This window comes from Drosophila biarmipes, unplaced genomic scaffold (genome assembly GCF_025231255.1).
Source record: "Drosophila biarmipes strain raj3 unplaced genomic scaffold, RU_DBia_V1.1 ptg000016l, whole genome shotgun sequence".
In the NCBI taxonomy this organism is placed as follows: Eukaryota; Metazoa; Arthropoda; class Insecta; order Diptera; family Drosophilidae; genus Drosophila; species Drosophila biarmipes.
The window spans coordinates 84,684-100,237 of record NW_026114534.1 but is presented as its reverse complement, the minus strand read 5'-3'; the positions used below and the strand labels follow the sequence as shown (position 1 = coordinate 100,237).

At 41.4% G+C, this 15,554-nt stretch overlaps 2 non-coding genes and 1 pseudogene across 2 annotated transcripts; all 3 read left to right on the top strand.

Moving 5' to 3' along the window:
- The first annotated feature begins 857 nt into the window (after nucleotides 1–857).
- On the top strand, nucleotides 858–2,852 carry LOC127011875 (small subunit ribosomal RNA). The gene has a single exon (XR_007765333.1). It is a non-coding gene; the product is annotated as a small subunit ribosomal RNA (ribosomal RNA).
- A 940-nt stretch (nucleotides 2,853–3,792) lies between these two features.
- On the top strand, nucleotides 3,793–3,971 carry LOC127011862 (5.8S ribosomal RNA). The gene has a single exon (XR_007765323.1). It is a non-coding gene; the product is annotated as a 5.8S ribosomal RNA (ribosomal RNA).
- A 402-nt stretch (nucleotides 3,972–4,373) lies between these two features.
- LOC127011980 (large subunit ribosomal RNA) lies at nucleotides 4,374–13,818 on the top strand (annotated as a pseudogene).
- Nucleotides 13,819–15,554: the final 1,736 nt, after the last annotated feature.

Below are 15,554 nucleotides of genomic sequence, written 5' to 3'. Positions count from 1 at the left end.
TGACATATGTCAGTAGAGAAGATATTATCCGTCAAATTTGTTTCTTTATTCATTTATTTGAATACGAGACTTGGCTCCGCGGTTAATATTTTAAGCCCAAAGATAATAACGTTGAAACAAAGGCCAAGTTTCTATTGTACATAGAATAACAAATTGTTTCCGAATTTTATCGTTAATTTTAGGAGGTAGGCTAACATGATTTATATTATATGTGTATTATTAAATAATAATAGTACATAAAAGTCTACCAAAGAAATATAAAAATGTAATTATGAATACATTTTCAATATTAATATCAACTTATATTGTTGATAATAAAAAATAGCTATTAAGAGAGTTATTTAAGAAATTATATAATATATAATAAAGAGTATATATATAAATAATATATAAGTATATATTATTTAAGAAATAAATATAGTAGTAATAATTATATATATACACTCGGTTCTATTTTATATATTACCAGAGACTTATATGGATATATATAGATAAATTTTAAATTTATCGTCAAAATACAAATGATTAACTCAATATCTTATATTGGTTAAACAAAAATTGTACATGTGTGGATACAATATATTATGTATGTCGAACAAAAATGATATTTTAGAATGAAATGTGCATATATAAAGAAAATATATGAAAAATAAATATTGTGTTTATAAAGAATATGATTCTTTTTCACATCAATAAAAACTTGTTATTATTAGTGGCGAAACAAGTATAAATTGGAAAACAAACGTATACGAATGCTATATAAAAATGGCCGTATTCGATAGAAATAAAATCTATAACAACATATATATTGCTAATTTCTATTCAAAAAATATGAATGAAATATGAATAAAAACATTATTCTGGTTGATCCTGCCAGTAGTTATATGCTTGTCTCAAAGATTAAGCCATGCATGTCTAAGTACACACGAATTAAAAGTGAAACCGCAAAAGGCTCATTATATCAGTTATGGTTCCTTAGATCGTTAACAGTTACTTGGATAACTGTGGTAATTCTAGAGCTAATACATGCAATTAAAACATGAACCTTATGGAACATGTGCTTTTATTAGGCTAAAACCAAGCGATCGCAAGATCGTTATATTGGTTGAACTCTAGATAACATGCAGATCGTATGGTCTTGTACCGACGACAGATCTTTCAAATGTCTGCCCTATCAACTTTTGATGGTAGTATCTAGGACTACCATGGTTGCAACGGGTAACGGGGAATCAGGGTTCGATTCCGGAGAGGGAGCCTGAGAAACGGCTACCACATCTAAGGAAGGCAGCAGGCGCGTAAATTACCCACTCCCAGCTCGGGGAGGTAGTGACGAAAAATAACAATACAGGACTCATATCCGAGGCCCTGTAATTGGAATGAGTACACTTTAAATCCTTTAACAAGGACCAATTGGAGGGCAAGTCTGGTGCCAGCAGCCGCGGTAATTCCAGCTCCAATAGCGTATATTAAAGTTGTTGCGGTTAAAACGTTCGTAGTTGAACTTGTGCTTCATACGGGTAGTACAACTTACAATTGTGGTTAGTACTATACCTTTATGTATGTAAGCGTATTACCGGTGGAGTTCTTACATGTGCTTAGATACTTGTATTTTTTCATATGTTCCTCCTATTTAAAAACCTGCATTAGTGCTCTTAAACGAGTGTTATTGTGGGCCGGTACAATTACTTTGAACAAATTAGAGTGCTTAAAGCAGGCTTCAAATGCCTGAATATTCTGTGCATGGGATAATGAAATAAGACCTCTGTTCTGCTTTCATTGGTTTTCAGATCAAGAGGTAATGATTAATAGAAGCAGTTTGGGGGCATTAGTATTACGACGCGAGAGGTGAAATTCTTGGACCGTCGTAAGACTAACTTAAGCGAAAGCATTTGCCAAAGATGTTTTCATTAATCAAGAACGAAAGTTAGAGGTTCGAAGGCGATCAGATACCGCCCTAGTTCTAACCATAAACGATGCCAGCTAGCAATTGGGTGTAGCTACTTTTATGGCTCTCTCAGTCGCTTCCCGGGAAACCAAAGCTTTTGGGCTCCGGGGGAAGTATGGTTGCAAAGCTGAAACTTAAAGGAATTGACGGAAGGGCACCACCAGGAGTGGAGCCTGCGGCTTAATTTGACTCAACACGGGAAAACTTACCAGGTCCGAACATAAGTGTGTAAGACAGATTGATAGCTCTTTCTCGAATCTATGGGTGGTGGTGCATGGCCGTTCTTAGTTCGTGGAGTGATTTGTCTGGTTAATTCCGATAACGAACGAGACTCAAATATATTAAATAGATATCTTCAGGATTATGGTGTTGAAGCTTATATAGCCTTCATTCATGGTGGCAGTAAAATGTTTATTGTGTTTGAATGTGTTTATATAAGTGGAGCCGTACCTGTTGGTTTGTCCCATTATAAGGACACTAGCTTCTTAAATGGACAAATTGCGTCTAGCAATAATGAGATTGAGCAATAACAGGTCTGTGATGCCCTTAGATGTCCTGGGCTGCACGCGCGCTACAATGAAAGTATCAACGTGTATTTCCTAGACCGAGAGGTCCGGGTAAACCGCTGAACCACTTTCATGCTTGGGATTGTGAACTGAAACTGTTCACATGAACTTGGAATTCCCAGTAAGTGTGAGTCATTAACTCGCATTGATTACGTCCCTGCCCTTTGTACACACCGCCCGTCGCTACTACCGATTGAATTATTTAGTGAGGTCTCCGGACGTGATCACTGTGACGCCTTGCGTGTTACGGTTGTTTCGCAAAAGTTGACCGAACTTGATTATTTAGAGGAAGTAAAAGTCGTAACAAGGTTTCCGTAGGTGAACCTGCGGAAGGATCATTAATGTTTTAATATCCTTACCGTTAATAAAATATTTGTTTATATTATAATAAATACATTATAGTATTACAAATAAAATATGAATTGCCAAAATGTATATGAGATCTATTATAGATCAAATGAAATTTCGAACAAGCAAATCGAAATAATGCAAATATTAAAATTATATATTGTATTTAATACATATGAGAGAAATTAATAAGCAGCCAAAGCAAACAAATAAAAATTCGAACAAGCAAATCGAATTATTAAAATAATAATATTAAATTATTATTGTATATCCTTACCGTTAATAAAATATTTGTTTATATTATAATAAATACATTATAATAATACAAATAAAATATGAATTGCCAAAATGTATATGAGATCTAATATAGATCAAATAAAATTTCGAACAAGCAAATCGAAATAATGCAAATATTAAAATTATATATTGTATTTAAAACATATGAGAGAAATAATAAGCAGCCAAAACAAACAAATAAAAATTCGAACAAGCAAATCGAATTATTAAAATAATAATATTAAATTATTATTGTATATAAACACAATTAAAATACTGTGTGTATATGGACCATAATATACACGCGTTGCGATATGTATTGTTCATCTCAGTTATGCGCATACATTGGATAATGCAACAACCTAAAATGTACAATGTTGTACCTGGTTTTATACAGGTTAATGTTTTATATAAATTTCAATTTATATCGCTAAAAAAGTATTAATATATATATATATATATTTATTTACAATAAATGCAATTTAAAAAGAAATACTTTGATATATATTGGTTATATAAAACTAAGACATTTCGCAGCATTCGTTTTAGGTATAAAAATAAATTTATTGAAGGAATTGATATATGCCAGTAAAATGGTGTATTTTTAATTTCTTTCAATAAAAACATATTTGACAAAATTAAGAAACCAATTTATAAAACTCTAAGCGGTGGATCACTCGGCTCATGGGTCGATGAAGAACGCAGCAAACTGTGCGTCATCGTGTGAACTGCAGGACACATGAACATCGACATTTTGAACGCATATCGCAGTCCATGCTGTTATGTACTTTAATTAATTTTATAGTGCTGCTTGGACTACATATGGTTGAGGGTTGTAAGACTATGCTAATTAAGTTGCTTATACAAATTTTATAATGAAATTTTATAAGCATATGGTATATTATTGGATAATAATAATTTAATTATTTTATTCATAATATTAAAAAATATATGAAAAACATTATCTCACATTAGTAAATAATTTGAATGTGAAAAACGAAGAGAAATATTTTCTTTTTCAATCAAATGATACTGAGAAATGTCTAGCATAAAAATTTATCTAGAATTGTCTCTTATTAATGATTAGAAAATAGAAAACCGTTGACAATATTATTGTTCTTCGTTGATTCGTTAAATCAAACAAATGCCATTTATATACAGATATTATTAATATAACGAATTTAATAAAATGTTTTATCATTATATATAAAGAATTAATTGCATATAAAAGTTATACACAACCTCAACTCATATGGGACTACCCCCTGAATTTAAGCATATTAATTAGGGGAGGAAAAGAAACTAACAAGGATTTTCTTAGTAGCGGCGAGCGAAAAGAAATCAGTTCAGCACTAAGTCACTTTGTCTATATGGCAAATGTGAGATGCAGTGTATGGAGCGTCAATATTCTAGTATGAGAAATTAACGATTTAAGTCCTTCTTAAATGAGGCCATTTACCCATAGAGGGTGCCAGGCCCGTATAACGTTAATGATTACTAGATGATGTTTCCAAAGAGTCGTGTTGCTTGATAGTGCAGCACTAAGTGGGTGGTAAACTCCATCTAAAACTAAATATAACCATGAGACCGATAGTAAACAAGTACCGTGAGGGAAAGTTGAAAAGAACTCTGAATAGAGAGTTAAACAGTACGTGAAACTGCTTAGAGGTTAAGCCCGATGAACCTGAATATCCGTTATGGAAAATTCATCATTAGAATTGTAATATTTAAACAATATTATGATAATAGTGTGCATTTTTTCCATATAAGGACATTGTAATCTATTAGCATACCAAATTTATCATAAAATATAACTTATAGTTTATTCAAATTAATTTGCTTGCATTTTAACACAGAATAAATGTTATTAATTTGATAAAGTGCTGATAGATTTATATGAATACAGTGCGTTAATTTTTCGGAATTATATAATGGCATAATTATCATTGATTTTTGTGTTTATTATATGCACTTGTAGGATTAACAATGCGAAAGATTCAGGATACCTTCGGGACCCGTCTTGAAACACGGACCAAGGAGTCTAACATATGTGCAAGTTATTGGGATATAAACCTAATAGCGTAATTAACTTGACTAATAATGGGATTAGTTTTTTAACTATTTATAGCTAATTAACACAATCCCGGGGCGTTCTATATAGTTATGTATAATGATATTTATATTATTTATGCCTCTAACTGGAACGTACCTTGAGCATATATGCTGTGACCCGAAAGATGGTGAACTATACTTGATCAGGTTGAAGTCAGGGGAAACCCTGATGGAAGACCGAAACAGTTCTGACGTGCAAATCGATTGTCAGAATTGAGTATAGGGGCGAAAGACCAATCGAACCATCTAGTAGCTGGTTCCTTCCGAAGTTTCCCTCAGGATAGCTGGTGCATTTTAATATTATATAAAATAATCTTATCTGGTAAAGCGAATGATTAGAGGCCTTAGGGTCGAAACGATCTTAACCTATTCTCAAACTTTAAATGGGTAAGAACCTTAACTTTCTTGATATGAAGTTCAAGGTTATGATATAATGTGCCCAGTGGGCCACTTTTGGTAAGCAGAACTGGCGCTGTGGGATGAACCAAACGTAATGTTACGGTGCCCAAATTAACAACTCATGCAGATACCATGAAAGGCGTTGGTTGCTTAAAACAGCAGGACGGTGATCATGGAAGTCGAAATCCGCTAAGGAGTGTGTAACAACTCACCTGCCGAAGCAACTAGCCCTTAAAATGGATGGCGCTTAAGTTGTATACCTATACATTACCGCTAAAGTAGATGATTTATATTACTTGTAATATAAATTTTGAAACTTTAGTGAGTAGGAAGGTACAATGGTATGCGTAGAAGTGTTTGGCGTAAGCCTGCATGGAGCTGCCATTGGTACAGATCTTGGTGGTAGTAGCAAATAATCGAATGAGACCTTGGAGGACTGAAGTGGAGAAGGGTTTCGTGTGAACAGTGGTTGATCACGAGTTAGTCGGTCCTAAGTTCAAGGCGAAAGCCGAAAATTTTCAAGTAAAATACAAATGCCAAACAAATATATATATTATATAAAATCTAGCTAAATTAATATACTTGAATAATTTTGAACGAAAGGGAATACGGTTCCAATTCCGTAACCTGTTGAGTATCCGTTTGTTATTAAATATGGGCCTCGTGCTCATCCTGGCAACAGGAACGACCATAAAGAAGCCGTCGAGAGATATCGGAAGAGTTTTCTTTTCTGTTTTATAGCCGTACTACCATGGAAGTCTTTCGCAGAGAGATATGGTAGATGGGCTAGAAGAGCATGACATATACTGTTGTGTCGATATTTTCTCCTCGGACCTTGAAAATTTATGGTGGGGACACGCAAACTTCTCAACAGGCCGTACCAATATCCGCAGCTGGTCTCCAAGGTGAAGAGTCTCTAGTCGATAGAATAATGTAGGTAAGGGAAGTCGGCAAATTAGATCCGTAACTTCGGGATAAGGATTGGCTCTGAAGATTGAGATAGTCGGGCTTGATTGGGAAACAATAACATGGTTTATGTGCTCGTTCTGGGTAAATAGAGTTTCTAGCATTTATGTTAGTTACTTGTTCCCCGGATAGTTTAGTTACGTAGCCAATTGTGGAACTTTCTTGCTAAAATTTTTAAGAATACTAATTGGGTTAAACCAATTAGTTCTTATTAATTATAACGATTATCAATTAACAATCAATTCAGAACTGGCACGGACTTGGGGAATCCGACTGTCTAATTAAAACAAAGCATTGTGATGGCCCTAGCGGGTGTTGACACAATGTGATTTCTGCCCAGTGCTCTGAATGTCAAAGTGAAGAAATTCAAGTAAGCGCGGGTCAACGGCGGGAGTAACTATGACTCTCTTAAGGTAGCCAAATGCCTCGTCATCTAATTAGTGACGCGCATGAATGGATTAACGAGATTCCTACTGTCCCTATCTACTCACTGTCGGTGTTAGATTGCTCGTGCGAACAGACGTGTTTTCCGTACGCTCCGCGAGTGTAGCCAATATTGACTGATAGAGACCAGATACGAAGCTAGAAACAGCACGAAAATTCGTGTTTTGTGCCTACGAACCCAGTGCGCGTGTTTTCCCTGTGTAAAAGTGGTGAAACCGGGTGAAATTGGGTTTTTCCCATTGGAAATTTTCCATTGCGCCACGTGTGTCACGAGAGAGGCGCTCTCTTGAGAGAGGCGTTAGGCTTATTTAGGCACATTTTGCCTAAAACAGCTGTGCGGTTGTGTCATCGCTAAACTTTTATCAGCTGATCAGCTGATAGAGCTTTCCGACCAGCTGATAATAAAGGGGTAAGTCCTTGGTGGAAAAGCTTTTGGGTTGGAACTGCCGATAACCGGCGGATGGCGCCACCCAAAATGGATGTTGGAGATTCTGGCAGTGAGAGTGCTAGTAGTAGGGGAAGCAGTGGGGGCAGAGGACGACCCAGAGGTAAGCGCAATAAAGCGCCGCTGAGGGACGCCTCTAGGTGCAAGTTGATGGCACTGGATGCAACTGCCGCTGACACTGCGACAGCCCCTGCCGCTGCCGCTGCCGCTGCCGCTGCCCCTGCTGCTGCCGCTGCCGCTGCCCCTGTCGCTGCCCTTGCCGCAGCCCCTGCCGCTCCCGCAGCCCCCGCCGCTGCTGCATCCTATGCTGAACACGAGAAGACCTTCGTTGCACCAGCCAGTCCTCTAAAATCCTTCTCGGATAGGGAGTGGAGAGGTAATGGTGCCGTCGCTGCCGAGATGGGGGACATCCGATCGGAGATCGGTAGGATGTTCATGGTCTCCTATGCCAACCCGGCCACAAATGTGAAGGTGCAGTCCGTAGCCAACCGCTACGAGGAGGTTGTTGCAGCCCTCCTTATACGGATTGGAGTGCTTGAGGACCGCCTTAAGAAGCAGACACCGGTTGCCTCGGCCGTCTCATACGCAGCCGCCGCTGCTAGAGGCGCGCACCTTATCGCCTCACCTGCTGCCCCTGTCGCCCCCTATGCCCCTGTAGCCGCACCGCGGAAAATCCGGGAGACCTGGTCGGCAGTCGTTGCATGTGATGATCCGGCCTTATCAGGGAGGCAAATTGCGGACAAGGTCCGCAAAGAGGTAGCGCCTGCTTTGGGCGTCAGAGTGCATGAGGTGCGAGAGTTGAAGCGGGGCGGCGCGATTATTCGCACGCCATCGCAGGCGGAGATGTCGAAAATCGTTGCCTCCGCAAAATTCGCTGAGGTGGGCCTTAAGGTGTCCAAAAACACTGCCGCAAAACCCAGGGTGACGGTACAGGATGTGGACACCACTGTGACGCCGGATGAGTTCATGATGGAGTTAAAAGAGAAAAACTTCGAGGAGATGTCGCTGAAGGAGTTCCAGAAGGCGGTAGTCCTGGCGACCAAGCCCTGGTCAGCAGCTAACAGCGCCACTATAAACGTGACGCTGGAAGTAGATGATCAGGCGTTGGCCGTTCTCGAAAGCGGGAGGGTGTATATCAAGTGGTTCTCTTACCGCTGCCGCTCTCAAGTGCGCACCTATGCGTGCCACCGATGCCTTGGTTTTGACCACAAAGTCAGCGAGTGTCGGTACGCTAGAGAAAACCAGGTCTGCCGCCAGTGCGGACAGAACGACCACGTCGCGGCGAAGTGCAAAAATGCGGTGGACTGCCGTAACTGCCGCCATAAAGGGCTACCCTCGGGGCACTATATGCTCTCGGGTGGATGCCCGATATATAGCGCTGTGCTAGCCAGGGTGCAAGCTAGACATTAACATGTTCAGCTTCATCCAAGCGAATTGTGGTCGAGGCCGTTGCGCTGTCATCGAGCTTGCAAAGCGGATGAGAGATGCTGGCCACCTGTTCGCACTCATTCAGGAGCCCTATGTGGACGCAGGCAAGCGTCTCACTGGACTCCCTGGAGGCATGAGAATCTTCGCTGACAAAAGGAAGAAAGCTGCCATCATCGTGGACGACCCGTCTGCCATCTGCATGCCCATCGAGACATTGACGACGGATTATGGAGTGTGTGTGAGTGTCACAGGAAAATACGGCACCATTTTTCTGTCCTCCGTATACTGCCAGTACTCAGCTGCCCTGCAGCCCTACACTGACTACCTGGATACGGTTCTGCTGCTAGCCAGCAGGACACCGACAATCCTCGGACTTGATGCGAATGCGGTTTCCCCGATGTGGTTCAGCAAAACTCCAGCTAACTCTGGAGACCGTCTGAATCGCGAACGGGGACAGCACATGGACGAGTGGATCATCGCAAGCGGTGTCTGTGTGCTTAATACGGCCAGCCAGGTGTTCACGTTCGATAATCACCGCTCCAGAAGTGATATCGACGTGACCTTCACCAACGAAGCAGCGCGTGTGTGGGCAATATACGAATGGAGAGTTGACTTCTGGGAGCTGAGTGACCACAACATCATCACTGTTGAGGTTACTCCAGATCCAAGCAGTACTGTTGAGAGCCTAGCTCCGGTACCGCAATGGAGGCTCTCCAATGCAAGTTGGCGAAGATTCAGAGTAGAACTAAGGGATGTAGCTGAATGTCTCGAGGAACTGGAGGAATCGCCGTTGGATGATCATGTGTCAGCCCTTCGCTCCATCGTACACGAAGTGTGCGACAGGGTAATAGGGCGCAGGATACCTGCAGCAAGGGGAAACGTAATATGGTGGAATCCTGAACTGAGTACCAAGCGCCAAGAGGTCAGGAGACTGAGGCGCAGGCTGCAGGCAGCTCGTCGGAGTGGCACCGGCGATGTTGAGCGACTTGCCGCTGGATTAAGGCTTGCCTCAGGCCAGTATAAGAAGCTTATCCTGATGACAAAGGAACAAAACTGGCGGGACTTCGTGGGACGGCACAAGGATGATCCATGGGGGCACGCCTACCGAATATGCCGAGGCCGGAAAAAGACAACCGATCTTGGATGTCTTAGGTCGAACGGCGCGCTACTTACGACATGGCACGACTGCGCAGATATACTCCTCCGCAACTTCTTCCCTGTTGCGGAATCCACAGTGCGTGAGGGTATAACTCCTGCTGCTCCACCGACCCTCGAAGCCTTCGAGGTGGCAACCAGCGTCGCGAAGCTGAGAAGCCGGCGATCGCCGGGAATGGACGGCATCACGGGTGGGATCGTCAAGGAGGTATGGCGTGCTATCCCTCAGCACCTGACGAAGTTGTACTCTCGATGCCTCTCGGAAGGATATTTTCCTGCCGAGTGGAAACACCCGAGAGTGATACCGCTGGTAAAGGGGCCAGATAAGGACAGGAGCGATCCTGCCTCTTATCGTGGCATATGCCTTTTGCCAGTGTTCGGAAAGGTGCTGGAAGGGATCATGGTGAATCGACTGAAGGATGTGCTACCGGATGGCTGCAGATGGCAATTTGGATTTCGGCCTGGACGCTGCGTTGAGGATGCGTGGATGCACGCTAAAAACACCGTTTCCACCAGCCGCGAGAGGAGGGTGCTGGGAATCTTTGTTGATTTCAAGGGTGCCTTCGACAATGTTGAGTGGAACGCGGTGCTGGATCGGCTTATCGACGTCGGCTGTCGAGAGATAGACTTGTGGAAAAGTTATTTCTCCGGTCGAAGTGCCAGTATCATCAGCAGTTACGAAGCGGCCACAGTGTCGGTTACACGGGGCTGCCCGCAAGGGTCCGTCAGTGGTCCATTTATTTGGAACCTACTGATGGATGTGCTGCTTCAGCGCCTGGAGCCACATTGTGCTCTGAGCGCGTTTGCAGATGACTTGCTACTTTTCGTCGATGGGAATTCCCGTGCCGATCTGGAGCGAAAGGGTGAGCAGTTGATGGACATCGTGGGAGCCTGGGGAGCTGAGGTTGGAGTGAGTGTGTCAACCAGCAAGACGGCAATCATGTTGCTGAAAGGGAATCTTTCAGACACTAGGAGACCGACGGTACGGTTTGCTGGAGCAAGCCTGCCATACGTCACCAAATGCCGGTACCTTGGCATCTTAGTCGGCGAGCGGATGAGCTTTCTCCCGCATATCTCTGCTCTCAGAGATCGGCTGGCTGGAGTTGCCGGAGGGCTAGCACGGGTGCTCCGAGTCGATTGGGGGCTCAGCTCCCGTGCTAAGAGGACGATATACAGCGGACTCATGGTCCCCTGTGCACTCTTCGGTGCCTCGGTCTGGTACAAGGCGGCGAGCAAGGGCAAGTCCTTAAGACTCCTCACCTCGTGCCAGAGGACCATCCTATTAGGATGCCTACCGGTATGCCGCACAGTGTCCACGGTGGCACTGCAGGTGCTTGCTGGTGCTCCTCCAATGGATTTAGATGCTCACAGGATGGCAGTGAAGTTTAAGCTCAGAAAGCACGTTCCCCTGGACGAGAGCGACTGGCTCTATGGACAGGACTTGTCTGTGTTGGACTGGAAATCCAAGATGGCTCTGCTAGACGAATGTCTGCTAAATGAGTGGCAACTCAGATGGGACCAAGCGGCTCACGGTTTTGTGACTCGCCAGTTTTTCCCAGAGGCAGCGTTCGTCTACAAGAGGAAGGACTTTGTCTTCACCTTAAGAGCCGGATTCTTGCTGACAGGACACGGGTCGTTCAACGCTTTCCTCCATGGTAGAACCCTCAGCACCACAACCGCATGCTCATGTGGAGAGGAGAGTGAGGACTGGCTTCACGTACTATGTGAGTGCCGCCTCTATAGCGATTTGCGTGACTTGGATGCCCTTGGCATTGTTCGAGTCCAAGAACGATGGAACGTCGCAGGAGTAGTCGAGACCCCAGAACGGATGCGTCTCCTAGGAGCTTTTGCTGATGCTGCCTTCTCGAGGCGTAGGATGGAAGCGACGAGGGATGAACCGCAGGCGCCGGGACAATAGTCCCAAAACCCCCTTGCCGTGTGGCAACGGCGAAGAATACTGCCACAGCTTGTCATTGCTTGTCGTAGGAGGCGACTAATATGACATGGTTGCCCCATCCGAGCTTGTCGGAGCTGAAGGGGTGAGGCCCACCGAGCCTGAAATTTCGGTGCCACGGGTTGAGTGGTTCTCCAAGGCTACTCATTGAGGTCGGCCCCCTAGTGGGAGTTTCGTGGTGGCTGTGGTTGACACCTATATCGCGGGTAGAGTCCCCGGGCTCGACGTGGATGTTGCGTTAATACAACTCGGGTGCTGCGACCCAAAGAACAGTAGAGATTTTAGATAGATCTCGCCCCTATGCAAGGGGGAGTGCTTGCCCGACAAGCAAGTACTTAAATTGCTACTGGGGTGGTTGCTATGTACATAGCTATAGCTTCTAGTCCAGGGCGTTGGTTTGGCGCTTAACCCAGACCCTTGCATTATATACTCCCTTGTGGGTATATTAGAATGCCGTGGCTGTAATCCCTTCAGTGCGGAACACGTCACGTTAAATAAGTTCGGAGGGATCCGAGACACACCTGTCCCTATCTACTATCTAGCGAAACCACAGCCAAGGGAACGGGCTTGGAATAATTAGCGGGGAAAGAAGACCCTTTTGAGCTTGACTCTAATCTGGCAGTGTAAGGAGACATAAGAGGTGTAGAATAAGTGGGAGATATTAGACCTCGGTTTGGTATCGCCAATGAAATACCACTACTCTTATTGTTTCCTTACTTACTTGATTAAATGGAACGTGTATCATTTCCTAGCCATTATACGGATATATTTATTATATCTTATGGTATTGGGTTTTGATGCAAGCTTCTTGATCAAAGTATCACGAGTTTGTTATATAATCGCAAACAAATTCTTTAATAAAACGGTGCATTTATGTATTTTTGATTTGAAAATTTGGTATAACTCCAATTACTCAGGTATGATCCAATTCAAGGACATTGCCAGGTAGGGAGTTTGACTGGGGCGGTACATCTCTCAAATAATAACGGAGGTGTCCCAAGGCCAGCTCAGTGCGGACAGAAACCACACATAGAGCAAAAGGGCAAATGCTGACTTGATCTCGGTGTTCAGTACACACAGGGACAGCAAAAGCTCGGCCTATCGATCCTTTTGGTTTAAAGAGTTTTTAACAAGAGGTGTCAGAAAAGTTACCATAGGGATAACTGGCTTGTGGCGGCCAAGCGTTCATAGCGACGTCGCTTTTTGATCCTTCGATGTCGGCTCTTCCTATCATTGTGAAGCAAAATTCACCAAGCGTTGGATTGTTCACCCATGCAAGGGAACGTGAGCTGGGTTTAGACCGTCGTGAGACAGGTTAGTTTTACCCTACTAATGACAAAACGTTGTTGCGACAGCATTCCTGCGTAGTACGAGAGGAACCGCAGGTACGGACCAATGGCACAATACTTGTTCGAGCGAACAGTGGTATGACGCTACGTCCGTTGGATTATGCCTGAACGCCTCTAAGGTCGTATCCGTGCTGGACTGCAATGATAAATAAGGGGCAATTTGCATTGTATGGCTTCTAAACCATTTAAAGTTTATAATTTACTTTTTAAACGACAATGGATGTGATGCCAATGTAATTTGTAACATAGTAAATTGGGAGGATCTTTGATCACCTGATGCCGCGCTAGTTACATATAAAAGCATTATTTAATACAATGACAAAGCCTAGAATCAATTGTAAACGACTTTTGTAACAGGCAAGGTGTTGTAAGTGGTTGAGCAGCTGCCATACTGCGATCCACTGAAGCTTATCCTTTGCTTGATGATTCGATAATAAAATTGCATAATTTATTTGTTGTGTTGAACTTCTTATATAAAGTTCAACCAACAATCTATTTGTATGCATTGATTGTTTGCTTGGCTTTGTGGCGAATTTTTAATCCTTTATATATTACATTCCTAAGGTCTAGATTTTCAAGTAAGAGACCAATTTGATTAACATATCAATATAAGTACAACTCGACCATCTAATAATAACAATATGAATCGTCATCTTATTAGTGACGCGAAGATTGGCAAACATATAATATAAAAATATTCCTAAGGTCTAGATTTTCAAGTAAGAGACCAATTTGATTAACATATCAATATAAGTACAACTCGACCATCTAATAATAATATGAATCGTCATCTTATTAGTGACGCGAAGATTGGCAAACATATAATATAAAAATATTCCTAAGGTCTAGATTTTCAAGTAAGAGACCAATTTGATTAACATATCAATATAAGTACAACTCGACCATCTAATAATAACAATATGAATCGTCATCTTATTAGTGACGCGAAGATTGGCAAACATATAATATAAAAATATTCCTAAGGTCTAGATTTTCAAGTAAGAGACCAATTTGATTAACATATCAATATAAGTACAACTCGACCATCTAATAATAACAATATGAATCGTCATCTTATTAGTGACGCGAAGATTGGCAAACATATAATATAAAAATATTCCTAAGGTCTAGATTTTCAAGTAAGAGACCAATTTGATTAACATATCAATATAAGTACAACTCGACCATCTAATAATAACAATATGAATCGTCATCTTATTAGTGACGCGAAGATTGGCAAACATATAATATAAAAATATTCCTAAGGTCTAGATTTTCAAGTAAGAGACCAATTTGATTAACATATCAATATAAGTACAACTCGACCATCTAATAATAACAATATGAATCGTCATCTTTTTAGTGACGCGAAGATTGGCAAACATATAATATAAAAATATTCCTAAGGTCTAGAATCTTAAGCAATAGACCAATTCAACTAAGAGTTGACATATAAAAATATGTTCCTTTTAATGTTAGCAAAATTTTATCGTCACATACTGTTAGTGACGCGAACGTTTTTTTCTCCATGTTTATATGAATGTTTATTCAAAGGTAGAAAGGCAGGATCGTTATTTTATAAGTGAAGCGATAAAAAAATATTATGCAATAGGACATCTATTTATAAATATTTTTAAGTCTTAGAAATTCAAGTAAAGAGATTCAAGAAATTCATTCAACTTAGAGCGCACATATAATTAAAACTATTCCTGAGGTTTAGAAACCAAATTAAATAAAGAGGACATATAAACGTATGTGGTATTTTGATGGTAGTAAAAATGTATCGCGATATTATTAGTGACGCGACCAATTTTTATACTCTTTGCTCCATGTGCAAATATATCTAGTGTTTAGATAGTCAATTAAAAATGACAATTTTAACTAAAAGACTTAAAAAAGTGTTTGTCAAACTTATAATTTTGTCAATACTATATAAAACGCCAATCATATCCTTATAAAAGTAAATACGGTATATGGTTATAAATACAAAACCATATATAAATAAAAAAATGAAATCGTATGTATATGGCTTATAGGTATAATACCTATAAGGCATAATAATGTATAATATTAGCAAATATACATATAAAAGTGCATAAATTGTATAGATATGGCATAAAGAAGGCATTTATGAGAATAGCTAGTAGAATTTGCCCATACACTACTA